The sequence below is a fragment of the Trichomycterus rosablanca genome, chromosome 9, assembly GCF_030014385.1.
Source record: "Trichomycterus rosablanca isolate fTriRos1 chromosome 9, fTriRos1.hap1, whole genome shotgun sequence".
Taxonomy (NCBI): domain Eukaryota; kingdom Metazoa; phylum Chordata; class Actinopteri; order Siluriformes; family Trichomycteridae; genus Trichomycterus; species Trichomycterus rosablanca.
In genome coordinates this window covers 25,125,706-25,145,136 of record NC_085996.1, presented here as the reverse complement: position 1 = coordinate 25,145,136, position 19,431 = coordinate 25,125,706, and the positions used below count along the sequence as shown (strand labels likewise).

At 41.0% G+C, this 19,431-nt stretch overlaps 1 protein-coding gene across 1 annotated transcript in view; it reads right to left on the bottom strand.

Annotated features, from left to right (window-relative positions):
• The window catches only part of prrc2c (proline-rich coiled-coil 2C), a 33,690-nt gene extending 28,317 nt beyond the window's left edge, over positions 1-5,373 (bottom strand). The window contains exon 1 of the mRNA XM_063002146.1: positions 5,076-5,373. The gene's annotated coding sequence lies outside the window, so the exon portion shown is untranslated. The remainder of the gene's footprint in view (positions 1-5,075) is intronic.
• Positions 5,374-19,431: the final 14,058 nt, after the last annotated feature.

Here is a 19,431-nt window from a genome sequence, read left to right as displayed (position 1 = left end):
TTTCGTCATTGTCCTGATGAGATTGCTAAAGCCTTTGGATGGCAATACTGCCAGTGGTGTCTTTAGGAATGTTAAAGGTCAAGCACCTTCTTATACCCATTGTCCTTTTAGTGCAATGAAATGATCTATCTATTGAGATGACACATTAAAACAATAAAAGAGTTCTGGTTGCTGAGTTCACAATGCCATTTAAATTTAACAGTTAATGCTTGAGTATTTAAGTAAGCAATTTATTGACCTATAGAGTAAGAACGTCAATTTGAAACACCCCCGACCCACCTTCTGTGCACAGGCACCAGCTCTGTTTTAAGCTGCATTGGGAGTTTCTATTGTCAGCTGCACTAATGTTGTCTAAAGCTTTAAGATAACGACTGCATTTCTATTATTCGATTAGCATGTGTAGTGAGCACTTGTATTAAACTGTTCTGTTTGAAAGGTACATTCTAAATGCTGAACAGTTTCTGGTTATGGTGTTTATGTTCATCTTACTCTTTTACATTACCACAGTTCAACTTTGCACTTTTATATTAAATAAAGCAAAGACATGATAATCATGTCTCATTTAATGAGACATTTTATAATTGTTAATTAATGGTTACCATCCATCTCTACCTGCTACTCTAAAAGCCAATCACAAATGAGTGCCAATATATCCCTGAATGAGGATTCAAGCAATTGTCCATATTGAGTTAGTTCCCTTAGGGGACAAACCAAAGTCAATAGCTCTTTTCTAGATTGAGCATGGTTTTTTTATAATATAGCTGCACTTTAGACCAAAGACACTGGCCAGAGGGCATGCAACATGATGTTTATCTTTTGGTTTACGATTCCAATAAGTAGGATCCGATAAAAACAATGCAGTCAATTGTAGTACTTACTCAGGCATAACGAGATAAATGCAAGATCACATGTGTCTTTTCTGAATTGTGTAAAAGGTAAAAATTAAATAGATGTTTCTTCCTTCTGGTGATGTAATGTTAATCTAAAACCCTCCTGACTCTGGCAATTACAGCTATGAATACAGATGAGATTGACATACCACTTAGAATTGCAATGCTGATCAGCTGATGTATCTCTGTAAGATAGAGATACTGCATTCGAGACATTTACCTCTGTTATAGCCAATATTTGCTATCTGCTAGCATAATTTAACTTGTTCTGTTTGATGCACAAGTACCTATAATTAGGATTTTTAAGAAAACTTTCATTACACAGTCCATTCAATTTTTTCAATATTTCAATAAGTCAGCCAGCACTTCTTAAACAATTGTAACCATGTAGCATCAAAGCTGTCATAGATGGATGGATATGAGGATGGATGGATATTTGGATGGATATGAGGATGGATGGATATTTGGATGGATGGATAGATATGAGAATGGATGGATGGATATTTGGATGGATGGATGGATATGAGGATGGATGGATGGATATAAGAATGGATGGATGGATATATAGATATGAGGATGGATGGATGGATGGATGGATGGATATCCAGAGGAAAATTCTTGGCCTTAAGTAGTTGAACAAAAAGAACAAGAAAAAAAACCTATACAAATAAATACACAACATTTAAGTAAGGTTTATACGTATAAATATAAAATAGAAAGTCAGATATGGGTATGAATAAATATAGTAGCAATAGTATAATTAGACAATGTATACATGTATGTATGTAAAGGTCAATATTTGTGTCAATGGGTGTGTTCGAAAAGCTAGTGTGCTGTCTACATAGGCAGCATTTTACGTCATCCTGTGTGCGCTCCCGAGAAGGAGGCTGTTCGAAATCCTAAATGCCTTAAAATCCTCACTTCTGAGGTATCTTCATATTTCAATGTTATTTTGGCTCAAGAACAAGTGAGCATCCGACGCTGCCTTAGTGATCAAGGCAATCCCAGAATTCATTGCGGGTCGGGCGCTCGTCTCTTACAGAAAAATAAACATGGCTGACGGGGCAGAGAAACGAATGGAGTTATTTTCAAACGTAAATAAAATATTACTGATTTTTAACTTGTATAAACTTGTACCGAGTGTTTTTATTTGCAAGTTCGGGCTTGTCAGGAAATTTAACCGTTATCGGTACATGAAGGAAGATGTTATATTGACGTTAGCGTGCTGTGCTACCTCATCCATTGGTTTTAATGGCAAGATGCTAAACGCGAAATGCTAAACCCGATGGAATCGCTGTCTAAGTAGTGCGTTCGAATAACCTGCCTTATAAGTCATTGACTTATTAGAATCCTCTCTACTAAGGCAGCTGCCTATGTAGACAGTAAGACAGCAAGGCAGCTCCCTAGATTTTCGAACACACCCAATATGTGTTAACATTTAATTTAATTAAACATTTTACAATGGATTTAGGAGACATTAAGCAGACAGGTAGGACAATGATTTTAGGGGTTGAAAATACTCATGTGAAAGTCAAACTGCAAGTCAAAGTGCTATTAATCTACTTTAGTTATTTTAGCTTTACACAATCAAATAAAGTCTTGCACAATATGATGCAGTATTAATATTGCAATGTATGAAAGAGACTGCCTGTGACTTCAGAGGTCAACAATTCTGACCTTTAAAAAAAATGCTCCTCCTTGTGAAGTTGTCTTCAAAACCACACCCCAAACATACAAGGATGCACAAGAGATGCACAGAACAAAGAGACAGGCAAGTACTAATGTGTACCCTAAAAGTGGAATTTTCTATTGTGTTGTTTTGTGAAAGCAAGCCTTGATTTGTTTAGACAGGACAAGCAGCAATGTGGCTAAGGTCCTCCGCCAATGTGAGACAATTTCTACAGCTTATCGCATGGGAAAGTCTACAAATAATATACAGATCCACTCACTTAAAATTTTTAACTTAGTTATTTTAAATGGGTCTCCAATTTTTGGTTTTGGGAACTACAAATTCTCATGTTTGCAGCATGAGTCTTTTTTCCCTCATCAGACTTTGGTTCAACTGAGCTGACTGTTTTTTTCAATCTACAGTTTCAAATAAATTGCTTTTGCTCAAAGGCTGCAAAAAAGTCACCAGTTAAAGTATGATATTGCAATAATTTGCAAAGAACATTATTGGGGAAAAAATAATGATACTAACAAACCGGATGCATAATTTATATAACTACACTTCATTGATCTAATCTCTATGTTGAGAGCCTGACATGGCTGATAGCACCACAAGGATTAAAACCCAAGATTTAGTAGTGATGACTTGATTATTTAATGTCATTTAAGATTATATCCAGGCGATTAAACGTGTTTTGTGGATCTGAACATGTTGCTAATGCCTCATTTTATAACACTAATACAAATAAATAAAATATAAGTGGCATCGGACAGTAATTGTTAGAAACATACAGGCTTTTTGAAATCATATGCAAGGCAGTTAACATTACCAGTGATACTGGGAGTATAGAGGCCACCCAGGGAGTCATGCCACCATATTTTTTCATATCCTATTCCTTTGCCAAAGGTCAAATGCAATGCATTTATGGCAATGTCATGTTCTGTTCACCCTTAATAACTTAATACAATTGTTTTGTTGTACAGCAAATCGCCACATTGGATTGACTTTAAATGAAAGCCTGGATTTGTTTATTTATTAGGATTTTAACATCTTGTTTTACACTTTTTGATTACATACAGGACAAACGGTAGTTACTATTACACGATTCATCAGTTCACAAGGTTAATGTCAAACACAGTCATGGAAAATTTTATCATGGTATTTCCAATTAACCTCACCTGCATGTCTTCGGACTGTGGGAGGAAACCGAAGCTACCGGAGGTAACCCACACAGAAATGGGGAGAACATGCAAACTCCACACAGAAAAGACCCAGACCGCCCCACCTAGGGATCGAACCCAGGACCTAATTTATTTATTTTTGGGGGATTTTTACACAATGTTAAACACATGTGTGTCATTTAATGGCAGGAACTGGGTATTATATATCTGTCTATCATTTGGTCCATTTTATATTTTCATTTTTATAATTGCGAGGTATGTTAATACCGTTCTTGTGTTGTCTTGTGTAAGGATTTCTTTTATGGTTTCAGGCATGTGCACTTGTTGTCTTTCCTTTGTGTATTTAGGGCATTCTATCAAAATGTGTTTTATAGTTGTAATTGTTTGGCAGGTTTCACATGTTGGTGGGTTTTCTCGAATCCAGGACCTAATAAAGGCCTGTAAACTGATACGATTTCAGATTTAAAAGACCACCAAGACCCCAACTTGGCTTATAGACCATTCAGTTCTGCTGCTGCATCACAATCTGATGTGAATGGAATCTGTTCAAAATGTATGGAGCACCGTTACCTTACATTGCAGTGATTGCATTTCCACGTTGTACAGTTTCGTGTCTGAGCAAACCGTGTTCCATACATTAATCTACATCAGGATTTAAATGCATTATGGTTTCTCCAGTGTGCGACAACTGGTTTAGCATCAAATGGGTGAGAGCGAAGAAGTGTGTAGTGTATAAGTGTACGGAACACCGTGAAGATAATTATTTCACAGGATTAAAAAGGTTAAGAAATAACAGGTTTTTTCACTGACTTATCTTTATAAATATTTAAGTCTTAACAACGACATAGAAGCATATGATAAAAAAACAACGCATTCTGTAGGTTTTGCTTGCTTTCGTTTTACATTTCCATCACGAGGTACCCAGGGTGAATGCGATGCTTTAATGCCAACTGGGAAAATGCTGCTAGCATATCCTCGATTGAGGGTGGATGATAGCGGCCTCTGGTCCCCATTTCACCAAGTTATCCCCAAATCTGCCCCTGCTTAAACCATCCAACCCAAACGTGATGTACCGGACCATATTACATTATAAACAGCAAAACAAACCTTGTGGTCTATTTTCACTCATTAAAGCACAATTTGATCCCCCAGGGTACCACCATTAGCTGGACTCGGCTCTCTCCGGCACAGTTGCTTGGAGCTACATTAGCCTGCTTGCTAGCTAGCTTTACCCACAAGGCTAACAGCCGCATGCTCACTCATACGCTTTAGCCAATATTCACATCATTCCAATAAACCGCACACATGTTGAACACACACTTTTATCAGACCTACCTCTTTCCGCCGGTCCCGTCTGTGAATAAAAAGGCCGCTTTGGAGATTTCAGAGCGAGTATGTGTGAGTGTGCTGCTCCGCACTCAATGTGTGGATTACAAAAGCCCACTACGCTATGCTACACACTGGTTAGCTTTAACATTAGCTATACAACACATAACCTCTTCAGTAAACGAGGCAGTTGCCTCTTCTCTCGCTTAACGCGACCGGTATAATGAGAGAATGCACCGGACCGGTACCGGATTTACGTGCAGTTCTTTCCTTTTGCCCACACTGTGTAGTGTGAAACGGGTCTTCTTCAGTATAGAGAGAGAGAGAGGCCCCACTCTACTCTGTTCCGCCGCCGCGGCCTGTCGCGCACTCAAAGAGGCACAGCGCCAATCCACGAGCCCCTGACGTCATTACGTAGTGAAGGGGCGTCACCAAACGTACGCGGGATACTGACACATATACAGTATATCTACACCTAATATACTGTACTGTATTTTGTATATATTTGTATATAACCCTCTCTTTCAGCCAATTGAATCATATATAATTAACCTAATTATATTACTAGCTAAATATTATATTCACAAAACCAAAATGCTTTTATAAATTCAGATTTACAGAATTCATACTTGCATATACTGATCAGCCATAACATTAAAACCACCTCCTTGTTTCTACACGCATTGCTCCACTTACCATATAGAAGCACTTTGTAGTTCTACAATTACTGACTGTAGTCCATCTGTTTCTCTGCATTCTTTGTCAGCCCCCTTTCATGCAGTTCTTCAATGGTCAGGACTCTCCCAGGACCACTACAGAGCAGGTATTATTTGGGTGGTGGATCATTCTCAGCACTGCAGTGACACTGACATGGTGGTGGTGTGTTAGTGTGTGTTGTGCTGGTATGAGTGGATAAGACACAGCAGCGCTGATGGAGTTTTTAAACACCTGTGTCACTGCTGGACTGAGAATAGTCCACCAACCAAAAATATATCCAGCCAACAGTGCCCCGTGGGCAGTGTCCTGTGACAGCTGATGAAGGTCTCGAAGATGACCAACTCGAACAGCAGCAATAGATGAGCGATTGTCTCTGACTTTACATCTACAAGGTGGACCAGCTAGGTAGGAGTGTCTAATAGAGTGGACAGTGAGTGGACACAGTAGCATTGCTGTGTCTTATCCACTTATACCAGCACAACACACACTAACACACCACCACCATGGTAGTGTCACTGCAGTGCTGAGAATCATCCACCACTCTGTAGTGGTCCTGTGGGGGTCCTGACCATTAAAGAACTAAAAAGGTATGTAGAGAAATAGATGGACTACAGTCAGTAATTGTAGAACCACAAAATGCTTCTACTTGGTAAGTGAGTGTAGAAACAAGGAGGTGGTTTTAATGCTATGGCTGATTAGTGCATTTATATATATACAGTGTATCACAAAAGTGAGTACACCCCTCACATTTCTGCAAATATTTCATTATATCTTTTCATGGGACAACACTATAGAAATAAAACTTGGATATAACTTAGAGTAGTCAGTGTACAACTTGTATAGCAGTGTAGATTTACTGTCTTCTGAAAATAACTCAACACACAGCCATTAATGTCTAAATGGCTGGCAACATAAGTGAGTACACCCCACAGTGAACATGTCCAAATTGTGCCCAAAGTGTCAATATTTTGTGTGACCACCATTATTATCCAGCACTGCCTTAACCCTCCTGGGCATGGAATTCACCAGAGCTGCACAGGTTGCTACTGGAATCCTCTTCCACTCCTCCATGATGACATCACGGAGCTGGTGGATGTTAGACACCTTGAACTCCTCCACCTTCCACTTGAGGATGCGCCACAGGTGCTCAATTGGGTTTAGTCCATCACCTTTACCTTTAGCTTCCTCAGCAAGGCAGTTGTCATCTTGGAGGTTGTGTTTGGGGTCGTTATCCTGTTGGAAAACTGCCATGAGGCCCAGTTTTCGAAGGGAGGGGATCATGCTCTGTTTCAGAATGTCACAGTACATGTTGGAATTCATGTTTCCCTCAATGAACTGCAGCTCCCCAGTGCCAGCAACACTCATGCAGCCCAAGACCATGATGCTACCACCACCATGCTTGACTGTAGGCAAGATACAGTTGTCTTGGTACTTCTCACCAGGGCGCCGCCACACATGCTGGACACCATCTGAGCCAAACAAGTTTATCTTGGTCTCGTCAGACCACAGGGCATTCCAGTAATCCATGTTCTTGGACTGCTTGTCTTCAGCAAACTGTTTGCGGACTTTCTTGTGCGTCAGCTTCCTTCTGGGATGACGACCATGCAGACCGAGTTGATGCAGTGTGCGGCGTATGGTCTAAGCACTGACAGGCTGACCTCCCACGTCTTCAACCTCTGCAGCAATGCTGGCAGCACTCATGTGTCTATTTTTTAAAGCCAACCTCTGGATATGACGCCGAACACGTGGACTCGACTTCTTTGGTCGACCCTGGCGAAGCCTGTTCCGAGTGGAACCCGTCCTGGAAAACCGCTGTATGACCTTGGCCACCATGCTGTAGCTCAGTTTCAGGGTGTTAACAATCTTCTTATAGCCCAGGCCATCTTTGTGGAGAGCAACAATTCTATTTCTCACAACCTCAGAGAGTTCTTTGCCATGAGGTGCCATGTTGCATATCCAGTGGCCAGTATGAGAGAATTGTACCCAAAACACCAAATTTAACAGCCCTGCTCCCCATTTACACCTGGGACCTTGACACATGACACCAGGGAGGGACAACGACACATTTGGGCACAATTTGGACATGTTCACTGTGGGGTGTACTCACTTATGTTGCCAGCTATTTAGACATTAATGGCTGTGTGTTGAGTTATTTTCAGAAGACAGTAAATCTACACTGCTATACAAGTTGTACACTGACTACTCTAAGTTATATCCAAGTTTCATGTCTATAGTGTTGTCCCATGAAAAGATATAATGAAATATTTGCAGAAATTTGAGGGGTGTACTCACTTTTGTGATACACTGTATATACCTGCAAGGACTGTTCGTACCGTAGCCTACTGTATTAAAAAAGTCGAAATGAAACAATTTCAGGAGTTGGAACAATGGTGTTGTTAACGTTACTGTATGTAGTAACTTTCCAGCAATCGTTGTGCAATATTCTCTTCAGAAATACTGCTGAATAGAATAGACAGAGAGAAAACACACACACACATACTACCTACAGTGCCACCGTGTCACTTCATCAGACATCAATCAATCATGTGTAAATGCCCAGATGGTCGATAGCACAGCTGAGATTAATTATTTATTATTTATTTATTAGGATTTTAACGTCATGTTTAACACACTTTGGTTACATTCATGACAGAACAGTTTGTTACTCGTTACACAAGATTCATCAGTTCACAAGTTTAATGTCATGGACAGTTATGGACAATGTTTGTATCTCCAATTCACCTCACTTGCATGTGTTTCGACTGTGGGAGGAAACCGGAGCTTCCAGAGAAAACCCACACAGAAAGGACCTGGACTGCACCACCTGGACCTTCTTGATGTGGCAAGAGTGCTACCCACTAAGATGATAGCGCCGCCCCAGCTGAGATTTAAACCTGGATGATGAGCTAGTGTAATAGACCACTGGGCCATCCAAGTGCCAAAGAAATAGCATTGATGAACACAATAAACTGGTTAATACTTTTCCTTTTTAATTAAGTAAGTTGCATTTCATGCAAATAAGAAAGTGTAATCTTGAAATAAGGAAATAATTTGCGTACGTACTCTGAGTACATTAAATTACCACCTTAGCTTCAATAAAATTAACAATTAAAATAATTCAATGCCACAATTGTAGCAACAGAAAGGGTAATTAGTATATTAAAGCATTTCAAAGCAAAAGAATAGTAAGTCTCCGGGAGTGACTGAGAAACTAAAACTGTTCAGAATTTATATACCGCCTGTTTATACGTTTTTACATCACTGATTTTGTTTTATATTTTTTGTACCATTTTGTTAACAGATAGCCTTGGCTCTGCTACTTCTTCACTTTCTCAGCACCTGCCTGTTGGTAAATTACTTAACTTGCACACGTTGCACAATATATGCAAGTAACGCAATGAACAACGCTAATTACGCAAAGTAAGTATTGTAAACATAAATTAAACAAATATGCACATTAAAAATTCACATTAAACCTGCCCATATGTCAGCAGGTGTAGTGAAATATTAGTCAAGTTATCATGCAGGGAATAAAAGAAGAACTAAAGCTACATTTCACTAAGATCCTTCTGCTGTGCTTCTGGTAGCTTCACAAGTGGCAGTGGAACTAAATAAAACACCTCAATTAAGTGATTGAGAGGTGTGTCCCAATACTTTGTCCATATACATTTACATTTTCGGCATTTAGCAGACACCTTTATCCAAAGCGACTTACAGTAGTGACAGTATACAGTGTGAGCAATTGAGGGTTTGGTCAAGGGCCCAACAGCTGCAACATGGCAGTGGTGGGGCTTGAACCAGTGACCTTCTGATTACTAGTCCAGTACCTTAACCGCTAGGCTACAACTGCCCTATATAATGAATGTCTGACTGTTTGGTATTCCAGATTCATAAAGTCATCATTCTATATGAATCTCAGTACATTTATGAGTATTTGATGAAGATATTGCATATTGTACACTGTACATTGTAAACTCCATTTTCAAAAAAAGTTGGGACATTTTGTAAAATGCAACAAAAACAAGAATCTGTGATGTTATTTTTCTTGAACCTTTTTTTAATCAACAAAATACTTTTTAAAAATGTTTTTACTGATCTGAAATAAAAAAAAACTTTAAATTTAATGCCTGCAACACACAAAATAAGAATGAAAAGTTTATAGAACATTCAGTTTTTGAAACATTTTCCAAGAAGCAGGTGAACTGGTAACACATGAGGTTATCATGATACGGTTTTGAATAAGGATCCACTAAAGGCTCAGTTTTTGCAATCAAGATAAGTTGAGCCAAAACAATGCTTAATTACATAAAATACATGTGTAATTGAAAAATAAATTAATACATTTGCTTGATGTATTTCTGTTAAAACCAGTTCCCAAACTGTGATACGAATACCAATGATGGTATGCAAAACACACTTTAGTGACACTTAAGATAACCTTAAGAATTTACTGTATGTTCCCCCACACCAAACACATCAAACTATGTCTTTATGGATCTTGCAGGGGCATAGTCAGGCAGGCAATAGTATTATCACATTTATATTGCAAGATTTAACACAACTTGCTAGTCTGTTGTGACAGATATTTCATTGTGTCTATAAAAAGTCACCATTCAAATGAGCAGATATGAGTGTTAAGCAGTAGCATTGTGACAAGTCAGGGTGTCATGTGCTTTAAATCAACATGTCTACAGAACAATCATTGAATTACTCAGCTCAACACCCTGATTGGCTTGCCACAATCATATTCTAATCAAACATTTCTAAAGTGTGGTTATGCATTGGCTTTATTGTTTCAATCAGTTTGGAGGCAGACATTATTTGCATTCACAAGAAAAATTACATTTAGACAACACCAACAATGATTTGCTATTTAAAAAACACACAAAGTAAAGCATTTCTTGTTTACTTTTATTTGTTTTTATTTTGAGTTTTAACCACCATTTAAATCCTAGTCAGATTTGCAATGGACCTGGTTTTCCCACAAACACTGGGTGCGAGGCAGGAATTGACCCTAAACAGGGCACCAAAGGGAAGGAAATTATTCATTGAAATGAGTGAAAACTGAGATAACTAAAAATAAATAAAATCTAAAGGGTGAAACATGTCTCTGATTGGGTAAAAGCTTCAGGACATAGTTGGAATACAACGGCACTTGACCAGTGTGACCCTAAGTGCCCGTGACTTACTTTTTTAGGCAAAAGTGGTCGAGCTTGAGATCTTGAATCCGTATCAGAGGGGCGGCACGGTGGCCCTGTCGCTTCACAGCAAGAAGGGTTCGATTCCCAGGTGGAGCAGTCCGGGTCCTTTCTGTGTGGAGTTTGCATGTTCTTCCCATGTCTGTGTGGGTTTCCTCCGGGAGCTCCGGTTTCCTCCCACAGACCAAAGACATGCAAGTGAGGTGAATTGTCCATGACTGTGTTTGACAAACACAGTGTTTGACTGTGTTGATGAATCTTGTGTAATGAGTATCTACCTGTTCTGTCATAATGTAAAAAAGTGTGTAAAACATGACGTTAAAATCATAATAAATAAATACATATCAAAAGCATAAAAGACTGTGCATGTGAAATATGGTGTATGTAAAGCCGTGTCTACAGGATTTGTATGCAACACCAAGTACACTCGTTTTGTTAAAAAACATGAAAACCTTCATTGCTTTCTAAAGGCAATTGTTTTTAAGAAAGATAAAATATGTACACCTTAAAAATATACTTTATATTTCAGTGGCTGCAGTCATTTTTAAGATCTGATTTCCAGGCAGCGTTCATACTTTCAGTGCTACTTGCACCAAAATTTGAATATCACAGCTTTAAGGGGTTTGCCAGCCAACAGGAACCACTAGCATGCAGTCTTTTTCTATTCGGTATGCTAGAACACTTGACTGTTTCAGAAAGTGTTGTTTTCCCACTCACCAACTGTATAAAACCTAAGGACCTAAATGTAACATAAGTCCTGGCTGCCCCGGGAGGAGAGGCTGTGCCAGCACTGCTGTAACGGATATAGGGCTATGACGGACAGGAGGGGCGGACACACGCAGAGATTTAAGATACAAACTATATTTAATATTAAAAATAAAGACAAAACAAAGGAATACAAACAAACATACAGGACTAACAGGGAAAACAAAGCTAATAGGGCTAAACAGGCTAACGGGGCTAAACAGGCAAACGGACTAATCAGAACTAAACTAAATGCTAACTTATCTAAACATACAAAGACTAAGCTAAACAGGAACTAAACAGGACTGAATAGGGACTAACAGAACTAAAGCTAATTAACAAAAGGCTAACACAGAGAGCTAACAAACAAAGGGCTAGGGCTAATACAGGGAGCTAACGAACAAAGGGCTAAATAAACTAAACAGACAGGAACATGAACTAACTAGACAGGAACATTTGACAAATAAGACATGAACAGAACAGAACAGAACAGAACAGAACAGAACAGAACAGAACAGAACAGAACAGAACAGAACAGAACAGAACAGAACAGAACAGAACAGAACAGAACAGAACGGATGGGACGGAACAGAGCAAGGCAGAATAGTTCAGACAGAACTTCAGGTATCAGAGGCACAAACCAAACAGAGTCACCAAGAACAGTCTCCAACCAGCCTTGCCCAGAGCCTCTCTTAAATACTGGCAGCCAGGGCTAATTAGCCCCAACTAGACTGAATGTGCTCATGGAGAGGAGGGCGTGGCACACAGGAGTTTCAGAGCACACTGAGGCTCCAAGCGTGACAACTGCACTCTCAGTAAAGTAGAGACAGAGTACTTCCTCACCCAATGTACCAAACACCACCACATCCGGGCCCAATTCTTCCCAAATTTAACACCATCATCCCCAATTTCAACTCCCTCCCAGACCCCGACAAACTGCCCCACCCACTGGGGGAACACCGAGAGAGCTGCACACTAGCGGCACTCTACACTAGTGGTGGTAAATTCGGTTCATTTTATGGACTCGGGTTAATCTGAGTCACTCAGTAATGTGATCCGGTTCACTTGAGTCACTTGTACTGACATCTTGATTGCGATTGATTTACTACATGAAAATGCATCCAAATATCACTTGTCTTCCGTCCACTCATCTTCTGTAAATACATCCTTCTCTCTTAATTCTCTTGGCACCTCACACGTCTCTTGTCAGTGACAAGTTGACACTTTTTTAAAGTGGAATCTTGATCATGGGGGAGAGGGGGGTGGACTCACCTAATAATCAGATGGATATATTAATGGATCAAGGGTTCAAGGGGGATGGTCAAACAAATTGCCATGGTAACCTCACCCAGTCAGGCAGCCACAGTGGCACCAAAAGCAGTCAATAAATTACAATGGGGGCTATGATACTCCTTAAGTGGTACAGTCCTAAAGTAGCCTGTAAGCATTTGCATTTTAATAATAATATAACTATATTTTGTTGTTGTTTTGCTTACAAGAAACTATGCTGCATTACTAATCTATACCACTACTACTGATAATAATAATAATAATAATAAAAGCATGTACATAAAATCAGCCACATAACGAATGCCAGTGTGTTTAACTGCTTGTTTATTGGAAAATTTAACTTATTACTTAGATTCACAGACTGGAGAGAAGTCGGTTCAGCCAAATCATCTGAGTCTGCCGTGTTTTGGTAAGTCTGCTCACTCGCCCTATGTGCTTAACAGCAGCCAGTCAGAGGACTCATAGGATCCGGGTTAACTGAGATTTCGGACTCGTGATTCCTGATTCAGTACAAAGATTCGAATCATTAACCCGGGTGATTCAGGAACCGCCCAGCTCTACTCTACACACACCAGCCACCAGGTGAGGGACAGTGGGTCACCACGTCACACACACACACACACACATAACAAATTTTTATTTACCACATTACTGTGAATGTTACCATTTTTATTGTTACTATTTGCACTAGTGATGTCACCCCTGAATCTGAAGCTTCGAGGCGTGTGTCAAAACAACGACACGCGTTACTTCGAATCACTGTGTCGATGCTTGATTCGGTCTACAATGATCACGTGACTGATGCCCGAAGCTTCATTTCGGCAAACAACCACGTGACTGCTTCAGGGATCGATTCAAAAGCAGCAAATCGTGGTGCGCGCTTCGAGGGGAGAGAGACGAGAGAGAGACACTACACACACACACACACACAGACACCACACAAACACACAGACACCACACAAACACACACAAACACTACACACACACACACACACAGACACCACACAAACACCACACAAACACACACAAACACTACACACACACACACACACAGACACCACACAAACACACACAGACACCACACAACACACACAAACACAACACACACACACAAACACACAGACACCACACAAACACTACACACACAGACACCACACAAACACACACAGACACCACACAACACACACAGACACTACACACTCACACACAAACACACACAGACACCACACAAACACACAGACACCACACAAACACTACACACACACACACAGACACTACACACACACACACAGACACCACACAAACACACAGACACCACACAAACACACACAAACACTACACACACACACACAGACACCACACAAACACACACAAACACTACACACACACACACACACACAGACACCACACAAACACACACAGACACCACACAACACACACAAACACAACACACACACACACAAACACAGACACCACACAAACACACACAAACACTACACACACACACACACACAGACACCACACAAACACACACAGACACCACACAACACACACAAACACAACACACACAGACACCACACAAACACACACAAACACTACACACACACACACACACACAGACACCACACAAACACACACAGACACCACACAACACACACAAACACAACACACACACACACACACAGACACTACACACACACACACAAACACCACACAAACACACACAAACACTACACACACACACACAGACACAGACACCACACAAACACTACACACACACACACACAGACACTACACACACACACACACACACACAGACATCACACAAACACACAGACACCACACAAACACTACACACACACACACAGACACTACACACACACACACAGACACCACACAAACACACAGACACCACACAAACACACACAAACACTACACACACACACACAGACACCACACAAACACACACAAACACTACACACACACACACACACAGACACCACACAAACACACACAGACACCACACAACACACACAAACACAACACACACACACACAAACACACAGACACCACACAAACACACACAAACACTACACACACACACACACACACACACAGACAGACACCACACAAACACCACACAAACACACACAAACACTACACACACACACACACACACACAGACACCACACAAACACACACAGACACCACACAACACACACAAACACAACACACACACACACACACAAACACCACACAAACACACACTAACACTACACACACACACACAGACACACACAGACACCACACAACACACACAAACACAACACACACACACAAACACACAGACACCACACAAACACACACAAACACTACACACACACACACAGACACCACACAAACACACACAGACACCACACAACACACACAGACACTACACACTCACACACAAACACACACAGACACCACACAAACACTACACACACAGACACCACACAAACACACACAGACATTACACAAACACACACAAACACTACACACTCACACACACAGACACCACACAAACACAGACACCACACAAACACACACAGACACCACACAACACACACAAACACAACACACACACACAAACACACACAGACACCACACGAACACACACAAACACTACACACACACACCACACAAACACACACAGACACCACACAACACACACAAACACACACAGACACCACACAAACACACACAGACTCTACACAAACACTACACAAACACACACAGACTCTACACAAACACTACACACTCACACACACAGACACCACACAAACACACACAGACACCACACAACACACACAAACACACAGACACCACACAAACACACACAGACTCTACACAAACACTACACAAACACACACAGACTCTACACAAACACACACAGACACCACACAAACACACACAGACACTACACAAACACACACAGACTCTACACACACAGACACTACACAAACACACACAGACTCTACACAAACACTACACAAACACTATACAGACACCACACAAACACACACAGACACTACACAAACACACACAGACTCTACACACACAGACACTACACAAACACACACAGATTCTACACAAACACACACAAACACTACACAAACACTATACAGACACCACACAAACACACACAGACTCTACACAAACACTACACAAACACACACAGACTCTACACAAACACACACAGACACCACACAAACAAACAAAGACACTACACAAACACACAGACACTACACAAACACACACAGACTCTACACAAACACACACAGACTCTACACAAACACACACAGACTCTACACAAACACACACAGACACCACACAACACACACAAACACAACACACACACACAAACACACAGACACCACACAAACACACACAAACACTACACACACACACACAGACACCACACAAACACACACAGACACCACACAACACACACAGACACTACACACTCACACACAAACACACACAGACACCACACAAACACTACACACACAGACACCACACAAACACACACAGACATTACACAAACACACACAAACACTACACACTCACACACACAGACACCACACAAACACAGACACCACACAAACACACACAGACACCACACAACACACACAAACACAACACACACACACAAACACACACAGACACCACACGAACACACAAACACTACACACACACAGACACCACACAAACACACACAGACACCACACAACACACACAAACACACACAGACACCACACAAACACACACAGACTCTACACAAACACTACACAAACACACACAGACTCTACACAAACACTACACACTCACACACACAGACACCACACAAACACACACAGACACCACACAACACACACAAACACACAGACACCACACAAACACACACAGACTCTACACAAACACTACACAAACACACACAGACTCTACACAAACACACACAGACACCACACAAACACACACAGACACTACACAAACACACACAGACTCTACACACACAGACACTACACAAACACACACAGACTCTACACAAACACTACACAAACACTATACAGACACCACACAAACACACACAGACACTACACAAACACACACAGACTCTACACACACAGACACTACACAAACACACACAGATTCTACACAAACACACACAAACACTACACAAACACTATACAGACACCACACAAACACACACAGACTCTACACAAACACTACACAAACACACACAGACTCTACACAAACACACACAGACACCACACAAACAAACAAAGACACTACACAAACACACAGACACTACACAAACACACACAGACTCTACACAAACACACACAGACTCTACACAAACACACACAAACACTACACAAACACACACAGACACTACACAAACACTACACAAACACTACACAAACACACACAGACTCTACACAAACACACACAGACTCTACACAAACACACATTACACAAACACTACACAAACACACACAGACACTACACAAACACACAGACACTACACAAACACTACACAAACACACACAGACACTACACAAACACACACAGACACTACACAAACACACATTACACAAACACTACACAAACACACACAGACACTACACAAACACACAGACACTACACAAACACTACACAAACACACACAGACACTACACAAACACACACAGACTCTACACAAACACACACAGACTCTACACAAACACACACAGACACTACACAAACACACACAGACTCTACACAAACACACACAGACACTACACAAACAGACACTACACAAACACTACACAAACACACAAACAGACACTACACAAACACTACACAAACACACACACAGACACTACACAAACACACATAAACACTACACAAACAGACTACAAAAACATTGCACAAACACACACAGACACTACACAAACACACATTGCACAAACACACACAGACACCACACAAACACACACAGACACCACACAAACACACACAGACACTACACAAACACACACAGACACTACACAAACACACACAGACACTACACAAAAACTACACAAACACACACAGACACCACACAAACACACACAGACTCTACACAAACACACACAGACTCTACACAAACACACACAGACTCTACACAAACACACAGACTCTACAAAAACATTGCACAAACACACACAGACACTACACAAACACACATTGCACAAACACACACAGACTACACAAACACACACAGACACCACACAAACACACACAGACACTACACAAACACACACAGACACTACACAAACACTACACAAACACACACATACTCTACACAAACACACAGACACTACACAAAAACTACACAAACACACACATACTCTACACAAACACACAGACTCTACACAAACACACACAGACACACACATGCTCTACACAAACACACACAGACACTACACAAAAACTACACAAACACACACAAACACTACACAAAAACTACACAAACACACACATACTCTACACAAACACACACAAAAACTACACAAACACACACAAACACTACACAAAAACTACACAAACACACACATACTCTACACATGTAGCCAGCCTCCCCTGAAATCAATCACCATTAATTATAGCACTTCAAAAAGAACTGTAGCTACACGGTAGCTGATTATCTGAGTACAGTGACTGACATCAAACACAGAACCACACTGACTAAGTACAGACTCTGTGCTCACAAACTGGCCATCAAAACGGGCTACAAGAACTCCTGGCTCCCCACAGAACAAAGAGTGTGTACACAGTGCAACACCAACACCACAGAGACTGAGCTGCACTTCTTAACTGAGTGTCCAAAATACGCTGACATACGGGAGGTGTAATACAAAAAATTTCAGAAACGTCACCCCTAAATTCTGCTCCCTCATCAACAGCCAAAAACTGATCATCATGCTGGGAGAGGAGAAGAAGAGCAGCACTGTAGCAGCTCAGTACGTATCTGCCTGCAACAGTTGGAGAGACACGGACTGATTCACCCAAACACAGAACAGCCCTGATGGACCCACACAGACATAATGGAATACAACGGCACTTGACCAGTGTGACCCTAAGTGCCCGTGACTTACTTTTTTAGGCAAAAGTGGTCGAGCTTGAGATCTTGAATCCGTATCAGAGGGGCGGCACGGTGGCCCTGTCGCTTCACAGCAAGAAGGGTTCGATTCCCAGGTGGAGCAGTCCGGGTCCTTTCTGTGTGGAGTTTGCATGTTCTTCCCATGTCTGTGTGGGTTTCCTCCGGGAGCTCCGGTTTCCTCCCACAGACCAAAGACATGCAAGTGAGGTGAATTGTCCATGACTGTGTTTGACAAACACAGTGTTTGACT